The following is a 20,281-nucleotide window of genomic DNA, read 5'->3' on the forward strand; positions in this document are numbered from 1 at the left end:
AAAAAAATTGAATAGTTACAACTAGTTTATTAATGAATAATTTCTCTTTTAATAATTTTAGCCTCAGTCTACTTTCAATTAACTGTTGTACTACAGAGGCTTCCGTATATGACTAAAGTAAAGCAATTTCATTTTTCAGGTTTGAGAATCAATCACTGGGACAAATCCAAATCTACAGAAATGCAACAAATTAAGACTGCGGAAGTTTGATTTATTTTTCATATAGCTTGGATCACGTGGCTGTTTGGTTTGGTGCGTATTCTAGTATTTAATTCTGTTCAAGTCACTAAAAAGGCTCAGTTTTACAGACAATTATATGAAATCCAATTTGCAAAATAAGTAATGGTAAAGTAAAATGTGCTTGCTTTTTTCTAAATTTTTTTGGTAACGTTATGCTGAGGTCACTGAAAGTCATTGTTCACGTAACGAAGTTCAGTACTAACATACAGTTTAATTGCATATTTTCAAATCATTACTCGATTGCCTTTTTCAAAATGTAATGCCAAACATAACGTAAGAGTGACTTATAAGTTTTCTTCATCATTACTAACTCAGTTAAAATTAATGTCAAAAAAAAGTGGCAACCTTTAGTTGCCACGTCAGTGTTTAACAATAAATGTTTTTCTTTCCTATCATCTTGTACAGGATTTTGGATGTAAATTTCCCTGGTGGGCTGGTGACTGTTAATTACTTCCTTTTCGTTCATTAGTGTAACTTTTTGATTCATTATCAGTGGTATCCCTTTCTGTCCAGTGTTGTTAATGATTGAATGCACAAAATAACTTTCATTTTATAAATTATAGCCGTGTTCGGTTTAATTGCTTTTATTTTTGGTAGACTTTCCATCAGAGCGATACGTTGTATACTTTCCTCCTACTTATCGGTATCACTTCTTCGGGAAAGATAGCCTTATACAGTTAGAAAAAATCCATTAGGCATACACGCGATCTTATTCTACATCGTAAGCAGGATAGGCGAATTAGTAAGAGGGAGGTTACAGTAAAACCTATATATATATTATTAAGGAAGCAGGACTAAAGATCCAAATGAGACTTTGACAGCTGTGTACGAGAATGGATACAAAAAAAAAGGTTTTAGTCGGACAGTACTCTGAAAATAGGTGTGGGGAATGCTCTGGTATGTTTCAGTGACTGTGCAGTGTTAAGGTTTAAGGTTATGGAATTGATGGAAATACCTGCTGGACTAAATACGCGAAGAGCGTTAATGGCCACTGACGGCAGGCGGTATTTCGAAGCAGAGAAATAAGACACTGAAGAAGCAAGAACAAGAAGTTTGAAGAAGGAAAGGAAGAAGAATAACGTTAGAAACAAGATGAATAAGGACCTGACATACATTAGTGTTTTGCAGCTTAGATAGAGAAACAAGTTTTATCTTTTACTTGAATTTTCTGAAAGCCAATTTTTGTGATGTTATGGTACGCATTGGTTAAAAACTGTTAAACACAGAGGGCTGTAGGATGTCGTAAAACATACTTCACTAAAAGGAGGACTACTCTTACGACTTACATTTTAAAATCAGATACTTACTTAAAGAAAAACGATGGATTATTTACCGCAGTCATTGATAATCATTATTAAAAAAAATTGTAACCATAATTTGTCACAGCAATATCTTCTTTAAAGTCTACTTTAAAGGTAATATCATAAAAAACTTCCACAAAAAATTAGCTTTTACTTTGTTTTTATTTCGAGGTTTGTGTCCCGATTCTCCACACAAATAATTACCTTTCTTTATTTCACTTGCAATACAAAAGACAATTGAGAAAAAAAGTGTGATACCAAAAGCTGTGTCCCAAAAGAAAAACAATTAAAACATGGTATCTTTGAGGTGCACTATTTACAAAACTGACATTTTTTCAGGATTTTCGCTGGTGTTCACGAACAAGTTTCCATAAGTAATTCTGAACATTATGCAATGCTAATCAGCTTCCGACAAAAGAAATAAGATTTTAACAACTAACTACTTTATTGTTTATTGTACGACAACAAACCGAAGTATATAACAAACAAAAACGTAAAATTAAGACGTGAATCAAATGCGCAAATGTATTGAGAAACTACTATAAAATTTTAGCCTGTGAACATTTTGAGCTTATCTGGTTTCCTTTGAACCTGTAATCTGCAAGAAAACTAAAATTAATGGGAAGCTTATGATTGTATGGGCAGGGAAGTACCTGATTATTCAACCGCAGTAAGTATGCTCATTGGCCACTCACAGTGAGAAGTTAGCATGGCTCCACTTTCTGGAAACTGTTTACTGATTACATAGAATACTTATTTGAGTAGGAATCAAGTTTTCAAAGATGAATGACGTTCTCCCGTTGCTTTGAAAATGTTAATAAACTATTCGATCACGTATGTAGGTGAGGAACTGTATGTCAGATAATATTAAAAGGACATCATAAACATTAAGGTCTGATATGAATGACTTTTATGGTTTTGACTTTCTTACGACAAGTCGAAATAGCATGTGACGTGTGTTTTGCAGCCTTGTCTCAGAGACATTAACTCACTAAAAAATAAAGAACTATTTGGATCTGTTCATTGAATGAAGTGTGAACATTTGATTGCTAGAAGTCTGATACTAATTCTGCTAGAAGATTTATTTTAGCTCCGGCTTTAAATCGGAAGGTCTCTGGTTTATATAGATGCTGAATGTCACTGAGAGTGTATAATTTCAGTAAATTTAATAGTAAAAGGAACTGAAAAACATTAAAATTTGTGCTAATAGTTCCAGTATATGTGATTCTGTATGTGGTATGTGAATAAATACGCAAGGCGGTGAGAGCTGCCATAGACTTATATTACTTTTTAATACATTATGAGAGTGACAGTGATCAATGTGTTACAAATATTTACTATTAAAAACAGTCTTGATCACGATTTACTTATTAAGGTGACCGGTTTCAACCACTACTGTGGTCATCTTCAGACCACTGAGTAGGAACATCTTTCTGCTGGAGAATCAATAGTAATTCTCCAGCAGAAAGAGGTTGTTACTCAATGGTCTGAAGATGACCACAGTAGTGGTCGAAACCGGTCGCCTTAATAAGTTCATCGTGATCAAGATTGTTTTTAATAGTAAAAAAATAGACTTATATGTTGACGTACGACCATACCTGCTGCTATAAAAAGTGTTTCTAAAGCAACATTGGCGAAGACATTGAAACTAAGGCGACTTTGAACTTCTATAACAATTTGCCAACAATTTTTTTTTAATTTATTCAGCAGTCTCTGTTTCGCTTTTCAGGATTTACTGATGCTGATAAATCAAGTTTTGTCAATGAACAAACTGCAACCTGCTGGAAAAATGTGTCAGGATTCAAAGTAAATATTTTTTCCGGAAGATAAAATGGACAGTTGATTTTATAAGCAAGTATTAGTGCTAAGTGTATCATTAAATTTTATACCGCTTTAACTCGATTTCATGAACATATTTGGAATTATACGAAGTAATTATCTACGGGCTGGAAATACTAACTAACTGACACTCGGAATTTTTTCCATACTTGAGCGACAGGTCGATTAATGATATCTTGCAACATAGAATTAACTCCCCGAGACCAGTTTGTTTTGCTGTAAGCTAACAGTTCTGATTTTAGTGTCACGCTCCAGTGAACAAATTGTTACTCAGGACTGTCCATTACACTCTTTCCGCCATAGCAAGATTTATGGGTTTAAAATTGTTTCCATCACTCCTGAGTTTCGTGTAACGGAATGTAGCCTAATCACTTCATAGCGTGAAATACTAGTTTACCAGTCTTACGGAAAAATAGTAATGTAATGTAGTTATAATAATAATGTAATGCTCAAATTACGGTGGAAATGATCAGAGTGAAGTTTCGGACAAGCACACGATTACATCTTCAGTTGCTGAACTCATTAGCTGCGTCACAATACTGGTACTTACAACCAATGCATTACATATAGGCGAAAATGTGGACATACCTGTAGGCAGATCCTGCCGCACGTGTCAACATCACTCATTGCGTAATGAGGCACGAATGGACGTTGCCCATTCTGATGACGTTGTCTGCGTGGTGCAGCCACCACTATCATCAATTCCCGATTACGACTTACTCTTGAGTAATGAGGGATTCCAAGCAGTAATGACGTCATCTATCACTAAACGCCCATCCGTCGACGTCGCGCAGCTCTCTCGGTGTTGCGGCTGGACTTGGTATTCCATAACTTCAGTCTGACAAACCGGAATAATTCTCTTAAACAGTTTAAAAATGGTCGTAGTAGAAACCTGGGCAGGCTGGGGCACTTTTCTTAAGATTATAAAAAGTCAACGATAAGAGTAATTACACCCTATTAGTTGCGAGATTGCGAACCGTTCCTTGAGCCGTTCACGGTAGGAGAGAAGTGACTGACACGGGTAGGGGCTCTGCCCTAGCACCGCAAGTAACAGTTGCCCTTCAGTCAGTGAGTCATAATGTACTCGAGGGGGAACAAGTAGCAGCTGTTGCAGCTGTAGTGAGGCCGTATTATTTTAAAAAAGAGGGTGTAGCCGAATAAAAGATTCAAAATTTTCTCATTTGTTGTTTTGCCGGTCAATTGCGCTTGGAAGAGCTCAAATTAGCGATGCATGAATTTAAAATGGTTTGGGGAAACTCGTAGGCCTAAGTGTACTTTTCCAATCTTTTTTCAAAAATTCAAATGGTACCTAACAAATCAGACAAGGAACACTTTCAGATTTCAGTATGGCTGTATATAAGCAGTGCAGACACTTGTGTGTTATCCCATTATGGCGGAAATTAGAATTAGCATTATTCCTGTATTTTCAGAATTATCGCTACAGCTATGGCCCAGGCCTCAACGGAAAGAAGCTAAACTACACATCTTTTCTTTGGAGCAAGATTGTTCGCCGCCTCACTCGCATTACTCAGTACGCGACTGGTTAAACGACAATGTAGCCAACCGGTGGATTGGGCGCAAGGGGCCAGTTGACACAGCATTTTATGCATGACCTCCACAGTCACGCGAGAGCTGACGCGATCATGGATATGTGCCTTCGATACCAGCTGATCTATCCAACGTAAGAAACAGTGTTATTCCAACAGTTACTCAGGACACGATAATCAAAGTTTTGGAACAACTAGTCTATCGACTCGCCGTGTGATCGGTGTTCACACTGAATACTTGCAAGGAAAACTGTGTTTCTCTTTCATTTGGTGTATTATTTATAATTGTAAGTTGAATGTAATATGTGCTACAAAGCCTGAAAAACCGTATATTGATTTTGAAAAACCCTGCATTTCGTTCCTCAATCCACTGGACGTTCATGAGAGAGCATAGAGTTCCACCTTAGAATTATGTCCTCGAACACGAAAGATGCACTCACACAAAATAAATAATTACGAGTATTGGTGTACCAGTAGACATCGCTCAAAGAAATTGATGCGTTTCTGCGTATACGATTTACTACATCAATTCTTGCTATTCTTTCTGAGTTGTGATGCAGTAAATTAGCTGGGGAAGCAGAACTGGTCGAACGAAGCACTATGATCTATTGATAATCCTTTATCTTTCAGAAATATTATTGTCCTTGTCACATCATTCCAAACAACTTCAATGACAACTTTTTAAATAATGAACACATGTTTCATAAAACTGTTCAGTATCATAATTAAATTTCTGAATATCCCCAGGTGATTCAGCCTCTGTTTCCTCGAAGATAGATGGTACATACTTTTCCCCTTCAATCCGTCGCATCACTCCGACATCTTCCAAAATCGTAGCTGCTACAATCTGGTATTTGCATCTGAAATACAATCATCTGACAGTGGAGAAACCATAAATATGGCTGAGTCAGGGGATTCTCAAACAGAGTTGTCATTAAATTAGGTGTTTTTTCTCTTCCGAGGGACTTCAGAGCATTAAGCAATTTACGTACTTTCTGTACCGCTAGAAACAAGACAGTCACGCTGGCCGGCCGAGAGGTTCTAGGGGCTTCAGTCCGGAACCGCGCTGCTGCTACGGCCGCAGGGGCGAATCCTGCCTTGGGGATGGATGTGTGTGACGTAATTAGGTTAGTTAGATTTAAGTAGTTCTAAGTGTAGGGGACCCACACAATTCTTTTACGCCCTCCGTTCGTACTGTGGACGTGGAGAAGTAACCGAAAACTGCAAATATTTCCACATCAGTACTCGTCAAGTCAGCGGCTGTCTTTGCAGCACTGTGTAATATGTGTACAGGGCATCCAATTGCTACAAGATTTTCGTTCACTTCACTCTTTATTTTCATGAGGACATCTTTGTACCAGCTCGTCGCAGTCCTCCAAGTTTACTGTCGGCACTGTCACGGTAAAACTTGCTGTTTTCAGTTTCACACTCATCTAAGGCAGTGATGCAAAACGTAATTATTACATAGGCACATTCGTTTACCAGACAAGTCAATTTAGGAAATTTCACTCGAGTGGTATTTTTTGGTGTAAAATACTGATCAATTAACGAACATATTTTGTCGGCTTCGTGGTTACTAACGTCTGTAGCTATGTAAATCAAAGTAATGGATCTTTGAAAAATCATCGCATATTTTTTTGAGAGTATCGGGCGCCAACTCTGATTTCGCGATTGCTGTTGAGTTTATTCTGCCCAACATCAACGAGTTGGGACCAGCGAATGATAAAAATGTTTTGCAGAGGCATTCCAGGATTACGCTGCTCTTGGAGCAGAATATTAAAAACTGGTAGATTAGTCAAGCGGCTTTTCTAACTATCAAAAACGAGTTGGCTGCATGGGCTATTATCAATGCCAAGCTAGAGGGCGACATTGAGGAACTAGAGAAAGAAAGCGACTGCATGAGAAAACAATCGATTAAGATCTGGGTGGGAATGGTCGCGCAAGTGCCATACAAACCACAGACCACTCAAGGTACAACAGCGAAATTAACCAAGCGGCCAGACAGAGCGGTGTTTCTTAGGCCCCTGCCTGGCCAAGACATCAAAAAAGCCCAAGAAACTTTGACAACTATTATCAACCCTGTTAAAGATAAAATCGAGATTAATAACGTGAAACCTGGCAATAATGTTGTAATTGTGACGTAGCCACTGAGGAAGACAAAGAAAAACATCTAAACAATCAAAACCTAAGCAAGGTAGTCAAATATGAGCCAATTGAGAAAAGAAATCCTTAAGTTATATTGTATGAAGTCACTACTGTAATGAAAGACGTAGAACTGTAAGAGACAATAAAAAGACAAAAATTTGAATAGATGGAAAATGAAGAGTTCAAAAAGAGTTTTAAGTTGAGATTCAAAAGAGGGCCTCGGGAGAGTAATGTCGTCCATCATGTTGCTGTCACCGGAGCAATGTGGAAGAAAGTCATGAGAATGGACCAACTATATAGGATTTCACGCGGTCAACGTTCGAGATTATCTCGTCGTACCTCGATGCCACAACCATGGTGACCTGGACCACATTCTCAAGCACTGCGCCAGGGGATCGGCATCCTCCAAGCGTGGTGAGGAAGGTCACACCCGCTAAGACTGCAAGGCAGCAGGGGTATGTATCCCATGTAAGAAAAGAGGTAAAAGATCATGCAGATGCATAGGTGGGAATTGCCCTACGTACAGGATTCCTGAGCGAAGGCTAATTTCAAGAATATAATATGGTTGAAACCGGTGACGGGTACAGGACGCCAAAGCAAAAATCTCACAATGAAAGGAGGAGGGATGGTGTGAGGGCAAGTAAATTGAAAGAATTGTTGAGGTCGCTCTCAGGCACCCATTAAATTGAAATTATTGACATCGGGGCACGAATGGAGCTTCCCATGATGATTGCAGCTCCTTCCTCCCAAAGTCAGGGAATTGTTGTTGTTGTTGTTGTTGTGGTCTTCAGTCCTTGAGACTGGTTTGATGCAGCTCTCCATGCTACTCTGTCCTGTGCAAGCTTCTTCATCTCCCAGTACCTACTGTAACCTACATCCTTCTGAATCTGCTTAATGTATTCACCCCTTGGTCTCCCTCTACGGTTTTTACCCTCCACGCTGCCCTCCAATGCTAAATTTGTGATCCCTTGATGAATCAAAACATGTCCTATCAACCGATCCCTTCTTGTAGTCAAGATGTGCCACAAACTTCTTTTCTCCCCAATCCTATTCAATACCTCCTCATTAGTTACGTGATCTATCCAACTTATCTTCAGCATTCTTCTGTAGCATCACATTTCGAAAGCTTCTATTCTCTTCTTGTCCAAACTATTTATCGTCCATGTTTCACTTCCATACATGGCTACACTCCATACAAATACTTTCAGAAACGACTTCCTGATACATAAATCTATACTCGATGTTAACAAATATCTCTTCTTCAGAAACGCTTTCCTTGCCATTGCCAGTCTACATTTTATATCCTCTCTACTTCGACCATCATCAGTTATTTTACTTCCTAAATAGTAAAACTCCTTTACTACTTTAAGTGTCTCACTTCCTAATCTAAGATGTAGATGTAGATGTAGATGTAGAATTCCCTCAGCATCGCCCGATTTAATTTGACTACATTCCATTATCCTCGTTTTGCTTTTGTTGATGCTCATCTTATACACTCCTTTCAAGACACTGTCCATTCCGTTCAACTGCTTTTCCAGGTCCTTTGCTGTGTCTGACAGAATTACAATGTCATCGGCGAACCTCAATGTTTGTACTTCTTCTCCATGAATTGTAATACCTACTCCGAATTTTTCTTTTGTTTCCTTTACTGCTTGGTCAATATACTGATTGAACAACATCGGGGAGAGGCTACTACCCTGTCTCACTCCTTTCCCAACCACTGCTTCCCTTTCATGCCGCTGGGAATTAGGCCGACAAAAGACCTGGAGCGGCAAGGGCATCCTGTGGTAGTGGCCCGACCAGCGGCCATGGAGAAAAATGAATTGCGCAGAGTGGAACACCATCCAGTCCAGGAAAATGTAGTAACAAGAACAAGTGTGCTTCCACCTATACAAGACACCACCCTGGTCAGAATGCCGCCAGCTGACCCTGTTAGAGTGTATTCAAATATATAACATGCCATGCAACTGGCCTGGTTGGGGCAACCGGTTACCCTGAACACTGCCTTGTGACATGTGGTCCAGATGGCGTATAAATATGGTAGAAGGGTCACCTTCTCGGTGATGGAGGCTGTAGACAGGATACAGCTCAATTCGATGAATCTCCCCACCGACTTCGGAGCCCTTTTTGAAAGGCCAGGTGAAAAATTCGATCTCGATTATATTTACACACAATCATTCTTGTCAAATGGTTGCATGGCCTTCGACTGGAGGAAGAACTGGCCAGATGATCGAATACACACGTATTTTCCATAATGCCTGATATGGCCATTGGCCAACTAAACACTAACAACAGCAGACTGGTGATGCAGGAGCCACGCAAGGTGGTGGAGGAGAAGGCACTAGACGTGCTCTGCCTGCAGCAGCCGTACTCCCAAGCAGGGGAAATAGCTTTCACAGCCGCAACATGGCAAATTGTCAGCAGTGGGGATTGCGCGAAAGCGGCGATAATAATTACGAACAAATCATTGCGGGTAACGACTCTCTCACAGTTCACTAACGGTCACTGCAACGTCGTGGAAATGCAATCTCCAGCAGCAGTAATAACTCTCGTAAATATTTACTTTCAGTATGGAGACAATATCTAGCTACACTTAGACCATCTTACAAGAACAATCGCCGGCCACTGTGACTGAGCGGTTCCTAGGCGCACCGGTCCGGAACCGCGCTGCTGCTACGGTCGCAGGTTCGAATCCTGCCTCGGGCATGGATGTGTGTGATGTCCTTAGGTTAGTTAGGTTTAAGCAGTTCTATGGGACTAGTGACCTCAGATGTTAATTCCCATAGTGCTTAGAGCCATTTGAATCAAGAACAATCACGGCGTTGCGGGGACGAGAAGTAACAGTAGCTGTAGATATAAATGGGAAGTCCCCCAGTGATACAGTGACACCAGAGACGCAAATGGAGGAAAGGCGGAAGATTCGATCATGGCCTTGCAACTTGTGTTGGCCAACAAGCCTGATAACCCTCCAACCTACACAGAGGGAGGGGGACAAGGCACAAATATTGATGTAACATTAACTATACCAAACCCCATCAATACCATAAAAAATTGGAAGGTCGAAGATAATTCCACAACAAGTGATAACCTCATCACCTTCAGTTTAGGTCACAGAGGGTGCCACTGGACCGTAGGATGGGAGGTTCAGTTTAACTACAACAAAGCAGATTGAGAAAACTTTGCGAAGGAGTGCGACATTCCTGCGTTACCAGAAGGTGCCCTATACCACGACGTAGATGTGAACAATTATGCCGAAGAGCTGGTGAGTGCGATGACCAGTGATGAAGGCAGCCATACGAACTAGGAGGAAGGCCATGGCGGCCTCTCCGCCACAATGGTCAGCTGAAGTAGAGGATATGCGCCATTCAGTCAGAAGGCTGAGGTCACACTACCAGCGCAGTTTCGTCTAATGGGAAAGGCAAAGCTGGCTGCAGCAATACCGGGTGGCAAAGGAAAGTTTCCGAAACGAACTTCATGCTATAAGAGTATGGAGCTGGGAATCCTATGTACTAAATCAATTAGCTATGAACCCATGCCCCCCCATGAACCATGGACCTTGCCGTTGGTGGGGAGGCTTGCGTGCCTCAGCGATACAGATGGCCATACCGTAGGTGCAACCACAACGGAGGGGTATCTGTTGAGAGGCCAGACAAACGTGTGGTTCCTGAAGAGGGGCAGCAGCCTTTTCAGTAGTTGCAGGGGCAACAGTCTGGATGATTGACTGATCTGGCCTTGCAACATTAACCAAAACGGCCTTGCTGTGCTGGTACTGCGAACGGCTGAAAGCAAGTGGAAACTACAGCCGTAATTTTTCCCGAGGACATGCAGCTTTACTGTATGATTAAATGATGATGGCATCCTCTTGGGTAAAATATTCCGGAGCTAAAATAGTCCCCCATTCGGATCTCCGGGCGGGGACTACTCAGGAGGATGTCGTTATCAGGAGAAAGAAAACTGGCGTTCTACGGATCGGAGCGTGGAATGTCAGATCCCTTAATCGGGCAGGTAGGTTAGAAAATTTAAAAAGGGAAATGGATAGGTTAAAGTTAGATATAGTGGGAATTAGTGAAGTTCGGTGGCAGGAGGAACAAGACTTCTGGTCAGGTGACTACAGGGTTATAAACACAAAATCAAATAGGGGTAATGCAGGAGTAGGTTTAATAATGAATAGGAAAATAGGAATGCGGGTAAGCTACTACAAACAGCATAGTGAACGCATTATTGTGGCCAAGATAGATACGAAGCCCACACCTACTACAGTAGTACAAGTTTATATGCCAACTAGCTCTGCAGATGATGAAGAAATTGAAGAAATGTACGATGAAATAAAAGAAATTATACAGATAGTGAAAGGAGACGAAAATTTAATAGTAATGGGTGACTGGAATTCGAGTGTAGGAAAAGGGAGAGAAGGAAACATAGTAGGTGAATATGGATTGGGGCTAAGAAATGAAAGAGGAAGCCGCCTAGTAGAATTTTGCACAGAGCACAACTTAATCATAGCTAACACTTGGTTTAAGAATCATGAAAGAAGGTTGTATACGTGGAAGAACCCTGGAGATACTAAAAGGTATCAGGTAGATTATATAATGGTAAGACAGAGATTTAGGAACCAGGTTTTAAGTTGTAAGACATTTCCAGGGGCAGATGTGGGCTCTGACCACAATCTATTGGTTATGACCTGTAGATTAAAACTGAAGAAACTGCAAAAAGGTGGGAATTTCAGGAGATGGGACCTGGATAAACTGAAAGAATCAGAGGTTGTACAGAGTTTCAGAGAGAGCATAAGGGAACAATTGACAGGAATAGGGGAAAGAAATACAGTAGATGAAGAATGGGTAGCTCTGAGGGATGTAGTAGTGAAGGCAGCAGAGGATAAAGTAGGTACAAAGACGAGGGCTGCTAGAAATCCTTGGGTAACAGAAGAAATATTGAATTTAATTGATGAAAGGAGAAAATATAAAAATGCAGTAAATGAAGCAGGCAAAAAGGAATACAGACATCTCAAAAATGAGATCGACAGGAAGTGCAAAATGGCTAAACAGGGATGGCTAGAGGACAAATGTAAGGATGTAGAAGCTTATCTCACTAGGGGTAAGATAGATACTGGCTACAGGAAAATTAAAGAGACCTTTGGAGAGAAGAGAACCACGTGTATGAATATCAAGAGCTCAGATGGCAGCCCAGTTCTAAGCAAAGAAGGGAAGGCAGAAAGGTGGAAGGAGTATATAGAAGGTTTATACAAGGGCGATGTACTTGAGGACAATATTATGGAAATAGAAGAGGATGTAGATGAAGACGAAATGGGAGATACGATACTGCGTGAAGAGTTTGACGGAGCACTGAGGGACCTGAGTCGAAGCAAGGCCCCCAGAGTAGACAACATTCCATTAGAACTACTGACGGCCTTGGGAGAGCCAGTCATGACAAAACTCTACCAGCTGGTGAGCAAGATGTATGAGACAGGCGAAATACCCTCAGACTTCAAGAAGAATATAATAATTCCAATCCCAAAGAAAGCATTTGCTGACAGATGTGAAAATAACCGAACTATCAGTTTAATAAGCCATGGCTGCAAAATACTAACGCGAATTCTTTACAGACGAATGGAAAAACTGGTAGATGCAGACCTCGGGGAGGATCAGTTTGGATTCCGTAGAAATGTTGGAACACGTGAGGCAATACTGACCTTACGACTTATCTTAGAAGAAAGATTAAGAAAAGGCAAACCTACGTTTCTAGCATTTGTAGACTTAGAGAAAGCTTTTGACAATGATGACTGGAATACTCTTTTTCAAATTCTAAGGGTGGCAGGGGTAAAATACAGGGAGCGAAAGGCTATTTATAATTTGTACAGAAACCAGATGGCAGTAATAAGTGTCGAGGGGCATGAAAGGGAAGCAGTGGTTGGGAAAGGAGTGAGACAGGGTTATAGCCTCTCCCCGATTTTATTCAATCTGTATATTGAGCAAGCAGTAAAGGAAACAAAAGAAAAATTTGGACTAGGTATTAAAATTCATGGAGACGAAGTAAAAACTTTGAGGTTCACCGATGACATTGTAATTCTGTCAGAGACAGCAAAGGACTTGGAAGAGCAGTTGAACGGAATGGACAGTGTCTTGAAAGGAGGATATAAGATTAACATTAACAAAAGCAAAACGAGGATAATGGAATGTAGTCAAATTAAATCGGGTGATGCTGAGGGAATTAGATTAGGAAATGAGACACTTAAAGTAGTAAAGGAGTTTTGCTATTTAGGAAGAAAAATAACTGATGATGGTCGAAGTAGAGAGGATATAAAATGTAGACTGGCAATGGCAAGGAAAGCGTTTCTGAAGAAGAGAAATTTGTTAACATCGAATATAGATTTATGTATCAGGAAGTCGTTTCTGAAAGTATTTGTTTGGAGTGTAGCCATGTATGGAAGTGAAACATGGACGATAACTAGTTTGGACAAGAAGAGAATAGAAGCTTTCGAAATGTGGTGCTACAGAAGAATACTGAAGATAAGGTGGATAGATCACGTAACTAATGAGGAGGTATTGAATAGGATTGGGGAGAAGAGAAGTTTGTGGCACAACTTGACTAGAAGAAGGGATCGGTTGGTAGGACATGTTTTGAGGCATCAAGGGATCACAAATTTAGCATTGGAGGGCAGCGTGGAGGGTAAAAATCGTAGAGGGAGACCGAGAGATGAGTACACTAAGCAGATTCAGAAGGATGTAGGTTGCAGTAGGTACTGGGAGATGAAGCAGCTTGCACAGGATAGAGTAGCATGGAGAGCTGCATCAAACCAGTCTCAGGACTGAAGACAACAACAACAACAACAACATGAACCCATGGGGAGTACCCTACAAGTTAGTTAGAGTAAAGATCTGCTCTCCAATGGCGATATCAACAGTCACGCATGGGGAACGGATGAAGGAAATGTTTCAAGAAACTGCTGAGGTCTTCCTCCGGACCCTTCTGCCTAACCACAGCGCAGATGGGGAAATCGAAAGCCAGCGCTAACCGAGGAATGATGATCTTGACAGATATGTTAATGAAAGGGCATTTTACCCCTTTTCTGAAGAGGAGGTGGCTGCCAACATTAAATCACTAAAAAGAGGAAAAGCCTCTGGGCCAGACGGCATTGTGGACGAGGTGGTGCAGCTTTAGCCCCTCAGCTGGTAACACCACTAACCCAGTTATTCAATGAATGCCCCAGACAGCAAAAATTCCCTAAGATCTGGAAAATTGCAAACGTTGTAATCATCAAGAAGGGACCCGACAAAGACCTGGTTGAAACTGAACTGTACAGACCGATCTGAGTGTTGTATTTGTTTGGAAAATTACTAGAGAAACTGTTGGCTGATACACTGGCTGCCCATCGTGTGCTGTGTGGGATGAGTACGGCTTCAGGCCTGGGTGGTCAGCACCCGATGCGATCGCCCTGGCGGCAGGGGTCTGCAACTCAACTCCGTACGAGTACGTGGTTGACATCATGGTGGGCATCAGCCGCGCCTTTGACAACCTGTGGCGGCCTTCGCTCTTCTCCTGTCTACCGGAGAAAGAGTGTCCAGAGCCACTCTACGGTTGACTGAGAAGCTATTGCGAGGATCGGGAGGTCTGACTGTCATCCCCTAGCGGAAAAGTTAAAAAACAGTAACAAAGGGATGCCCCGAGGTTTCCGTGTTATGCCCCCTGTTCTGGGATATCCATATGGAACCAGACTGAAGATCTGCTAGAGGTGATAGCCTATGCAGATGAACTCGTCCTGTTGGTTGGCGGCCGTAGCGGCAAAGATACAGAACCTAAGAGAGAAAGGGCAATGGAAAAATTACAGCTATGGTGCCAGACTACAAAAACGACAATTTCACCAAATAAGTTTACATTTTTTTTTTATGGACAACCCGTTAGGAGCCCCACAGTCAGAATTGAGGCCTGCCAGTTCTTCTGCGATGCGAGGCACGCTACTTGGGAGTCATCATTGATGAAAGGTGGAAGTTTGGAAAGCACACAGAAACCATAACGCTAAGAGCCCTTCAAGTACTCAATAACCTAGTCTCCATTGGACACAAAAGATTTCATCTTTCCCCTTATCTGATACAATTATATCGTAACAGCATATTTACGTCAATAGTGGGTTATGGCTCGGGAGTATGGGCGCACAGGCTCACGAGGGTGGTGCTCGCCATGTCAGTGAGAACTGAGTGCAGAGAAATGTGATATGAAGGCCAGTGAAGGCCTACAGGACATCTCCAGGTGGTGCCCTGTTAGTGATAATGGGGCTTTTCCCTCTGGACATGAAAGTTAGAGAGCAGGGAGCATGGTTCTGGGCCAACAAAGGATACATTGAGAAAACAGAGAACATTCTGGATGTTCGGGTTGGGGACGAGGGTTTGATTAGGAGAAGAGGTTAGGAGCTCTGTCAGTAATTGTGGGAGACTGGTGGCACTAGCATTTCAACTTTTGCTGGACGTGCAAGAAAGGTTAGGAATGAAGTACTTTGAAGCAAGTCGGAGACTGTTCCACTTTGTCACTGCTCATGGGCCCTATCCGACAAATCTATGTCGGCTTAGGTGTTGGGCTACACATGTGTGTGACTATGGCGCACCCGATCATGTATTTTAAGAGTGCCCCCTTTTCAATGATGTAGCTGCCGCGTTATGACTTCAACTTCGGAACAATGACACGCAATTTCTATTGCGACGTGTGGAGACATTTCAAACTCTCAACAACCTAGCAAACGAGGTATCACGGAAAGTTCTATGACAATATCTGAGTGAAAACCGTTTTCGATTTTCACGTTGGTTTTCATTTTTCGACCGATCCGACCTTACTTTCCGTATATGCCTCGCTCGTTTCAAATGTTCAAATGTGTGTGCAATCTTATGGGACATAACTACTAAGGTCATCAGTCCCTAAGCTTACACACTACTTAACCTAAATTACCCTAAGGACAAATACACACACCCATGCCCGGGGGAGGACTCGAACCTCCGCCAGGACCAGGCGCACAGTCCATGACTGCAGCGCCTGAGACCGCTCGGCAAATCCCGCGCGGCAGGAAAACCGTGATTAGCAGCAAATAACCAAATGTGTCCCAAGTACCCTGATCCAGGACCTCCTGTGGGTGGATAGGTCGACTTAGAATACAGTTGGAATCCGCCACAAGCAGGACTAGGATGATGCGGTACAACAAACCGAACTGAGACGTGCACCGGACTTGGCGTAGGATAGGATCATAGTTAGTAGGACTTAGAAAAAGGAAATAAAAACAGGAACCTACAGCGATTCAAGTCTGCCTGGTGTCAGGGCCACTCTCATCGGGGTTAGCTCGGTGGTCAAGGCCGTGCAGTAGGTTTATACAACCACTGACATACCTGTGACGCTGCAGGCAGTAGAGGGTAGTCATAAGTAGCCATCAGAACTAAGTAGAGTACTAAACAAAAAAGAACAGAAAATGCCCATTGTGCCACTGTACTGTAGCTCACTTGTAATTACTGTAATTAGATGCTAACAATAATGATACTGTAATACTTTAGGAACCACTAATCATGTAAGATGTTGGGTTGGGTACTTATAATATAAAGATGAAGAATAAAGAATTTAAAAAAAATATTCCTTAGGGGCTCAGTCGGCTGTGATAATAAAAGCTAATTCTTTATGTTATCAGCTGAAGTTGAAACACAGATCCACGCAAGAATTTGGAGAAAAAAATAGACAGTGTGAGGACACCTCTCAGAAATCCGAAATCCGGCACAAACTGCTATCCCGAAGTACACTCCTGGAAATGGAAAAAAGAACACATTGACACCAGTGTGTCAGACCCACCATACTTGCTCCGGACACTGTGAGAGGGCTGTACAAGCAATGATCACACGCACGGCACAGCGGACACACCAGGAACCGCGGTGTTGGCCGTCGAATGGCGCTAGGTGCGCAGCATTTGTGCACCGCCGCCGTCAGTGTCAGCCAGTTTGCCGTGGCATACGGAGCTCCATCGCAGTCTTTAACACTGGTAGCATGCCGCGACAGCGTGGACGTGAACCGTATGTGCAGTTGACGGACTTTGAGCGAGGGCGTATAGTGGGCATGCGGGAGGCCGGGTGGACGTACCGCCGAATTGCTCAACACGTGGGGCGTGAGGTCTCCACAGTACATCGATGTTGTCGCCAGTGGTTGGCGGAAGTTGCAAGTGCCCGTCGACCTGGGACCGGACCGCAGCGACGCACGGATGCACGCCAAGACCGCAGGATCCTACGCAGGGCCGTAGGGGACCGTACCGCCACTTCCCAGCAAATTAGGGACACTGTTGGTCCTGGGGTATCGGCGAGGACCATCCTCAACCGTCTCCATGAAGCTGGGCTACGGTCCCGCACTCCGTTACGCCGTCTTCCGCTCACGCCCCAACATCGTGCAGCCCGCCTCCAGTGGTGTTGCGGCAGGCGTGAATGGAGGGACGAATGGAGACGTGTCGTCTTCAGCGATGAGAGTCGCTTCTGCCTTGGTGCCAATGATGGTCGTATGCGCGTTTGGCGCCGTGCAGGTGAGCGCCACAATCAGGACTGCATACGACCAATGCACACAGGGCCAACACCCGCACCATGGTGTGGGGAGCGATCTCCTACACTGGCCGTACACCTCTGGTGATCGTCGAGGGGACACTGAATAATGCACGGTACATCCAAACCGTCATCGAACCCATCGTTCTACCATTCCTAGACCGGCAAGGGAATTTGCTGTTCCAACAGGACAATGCACGTCCGCATGTATCCCGTGCCACCCAACGTGCTCTAGAAGGTGTAAGTCAACTACCCCGGTCAGCAAGATCTCCTGATCTGTCCCCCATTGAGCATGTTTGGGACTGGACGAAGCGTCGTCTCACGCGGTCTGCACGTCCAGCACGATCGCTGGTCCAACTGAGGCGCCAGGTGGAAATGGCATGGCAAGCTGTTCCACAGGACTACATCCAGCATCTCAACGATCGTCTCCATGGGAGAATAGCAGCCTGCATTGCTGCAAAAGGTGGATATACACTGTACTAGTGCCGACATTGTGCATGCTCTGTTGCCTGTGTCTATGTGCCTGTGGTTCTGTCAGTGTGATCATGTGATGTATCTGACCCCGGGAATGTGTCAATAAAGTTTCCCCTTCCTGGGACAATGAATTCACGGTGTTCTTATTTCAATTTCCAGGAGTGTATTTTTAGGTACATCGATTTCTTTGACCTGAAACCGGGACTGTCACGGAAAACCGGGACATTTGACAACCCTAAGCAGGGCATAAGGAGATTCAGACTGTTGACAAAATACTAAAGCACTATTTGTATGAGAAACTGCTGAAAGCACTAATGTAACGGTAGAGTTCCTTATGTCTGAGAACGCTGAAATCACTATTCACTACTAAACAAATTTGGAAGATCTAGGCTGTATTATATGTGTGTCGTAACGCCAAGTGGTTACAGCATAATCTAGACGATATCCAAACGATAGGCGCTATATCCAGGGAACGTCAACTGACCAGCTTCACTTCTGTCTGTCGGTGAGCTCGGACGTATTAGCTGGTGCACTCCACAGGGTCACAAGTTTTTTACGTTTAGCGGACGAGTGCGGTGCTTCGTAATTTTTCCACTATTATTAACATAAAGTGGAAACGAACAGCGGGTGATTACTTCTCTTGCCATTAATAGTCTATCAGACACCAGGCAGATCATGAGTATCGCCCTTCGCGATTATTATTCAGACGAAATGCTTCAGTACCAGCCAGGAAATTGACCACCTTCGGATATACACATGGCAGAGGAAACTAACAAGAACAGTTTCATGAAGGAGACTCAGCTTTCCATTCTACCGCCTTCTTCCGTGCTGCAGAAATCGGTAAGTATTGCTGTTAGCGAACTAACTAAAGTTGTAGGATTAGCCATGCAAGTGAAAATGATTCGTGTTAAAACGGTCCCCAACTTTACGAGCGTACGTGAAGGAGATACGTACACCTCACATAATTCAATATCTACAAATTCAGGCGCATCTCAGTCACCTAAAATCAGTGATCAGAATGTTAGAGCGTTGGATAACAGTGGACCAAGCTTTACTGTTGCTAGTTAGAACAACAGATTGATGTTCAACGGACCGTTCGTAATTATTATGGAAAGTGCCGAAACAGCAGTTAGTAATTATACCCTATGGGAGTATGGAAAATAATATCTATAGGTATAACAGCCAAGCAGCACGTAACAGACATCACCAAAGCAGGGAGAAATCGTGTACGAAGTGAAGCAACTTCAGAACTAGCGACGAACATACCACTTAATTGCAAAATGTGGCCAGAGAGAAATTTGGAAGCATGTTTCCCAAATAGTGTACCACTAAATCGGGGAAGTTGGCATCTCACTTAGCGAGAGGCAGTGTTACCCGTTTTCCATAGCGTCGCCCCGGTGCTACGTGTGGTGCACAGAAAACTGGCCTAGTGAGGGTTCCGCACAAACTCGATGATGTATGTAGAGGATACATCTATGACGCCAGTTGAAGATTTCGACAATTTTTGCCTGTTGTCGGCACTGATAATGACTAATATCAGCTCCAGGGTTTCCAAGACTTTCAGGAATGTTTCCACTTGATGTCGTATAACAAATGACTAAAAGAAATATCTTCTTCGTGTGATATGATTACAAATTAACGGTTTTTTTCATATAGTTCAAGTGTGAAACCTTTTCTTCTTGCCAAATTTTCTGTTCCTACGTCAAGAGGCAGAACCCTATAGGTTTTAATGAGAGAGCTCCTTTGCGAGTATCAAAATATATAAATGGCCGTTGCTTTTGCTAACGTTTCTTAAACCGCTGGGGGACCGTATACCTCACAACTCGATGTGTCTACCCGTTCCTGGGAAAAATGGATCTTAACACATGCTTGTACAGACACACAATCTGACAACAAGCGAGAAAAGTAGTTTTTTCGTGTTATATAACAGCTCAAAAAGTTTCAGATTTTTTTCCATTGGTTGTACTTTGTATTCTAGCTTCTTGTCAAATTTCGTGATTGTGGGTTTTCATGAGTGCGTTTGCAAGAATCAAAATATTTGACTTAGAAGCTTAAGTTCATCACACCGTCAAGAGACCGTAGCTCTTTGTATGTTACATTAATTTTAACTTGATACGTCCATCCGTCCCTGAGAAACTGGGTTTTAAGAAACGATGCGTTGTGCAAAATGTTTCAACGAACGTGAGTT

The 20,281-nt window shown here is 42.6% G+C and overlaps 1 long non-coding RNA gene across 1 annotated transcript in view; it reads left to right on the top strand.

The window, feature by feature from the left end:
- LOC126278965 (uncharacterized) overlaps positions 1–20,281 on the top strand; it is a 40,673-nt gene that overhangs the window by 7,868 nt on the left and 12,524 nt on the right. Inside the window, exon 2 of the long non-coding RNA XR_007550771.1 lies at positions 140–252. This is a non-coding gene — a long non-coding RNA (uncharacterized LOC126278965). The remainder of the gene's footprint in view (positions 1–139; positions 253–20,281) is intronic.

Source organism: Schistocerca gregaria, chromosome 6 (genome assembly GCF_023897955.1).
Source record: "Schistocerca gregaria isolate iqSchGreg1 chromosome 6, iqSchGreg1.2, whole genome shotgun sequence".
NCBI lineage: Eukaryota > Metazoa > Arthropoda > Insecta > Orthoptera > Acrididae > Schistocerca > Schistocerca gregaria.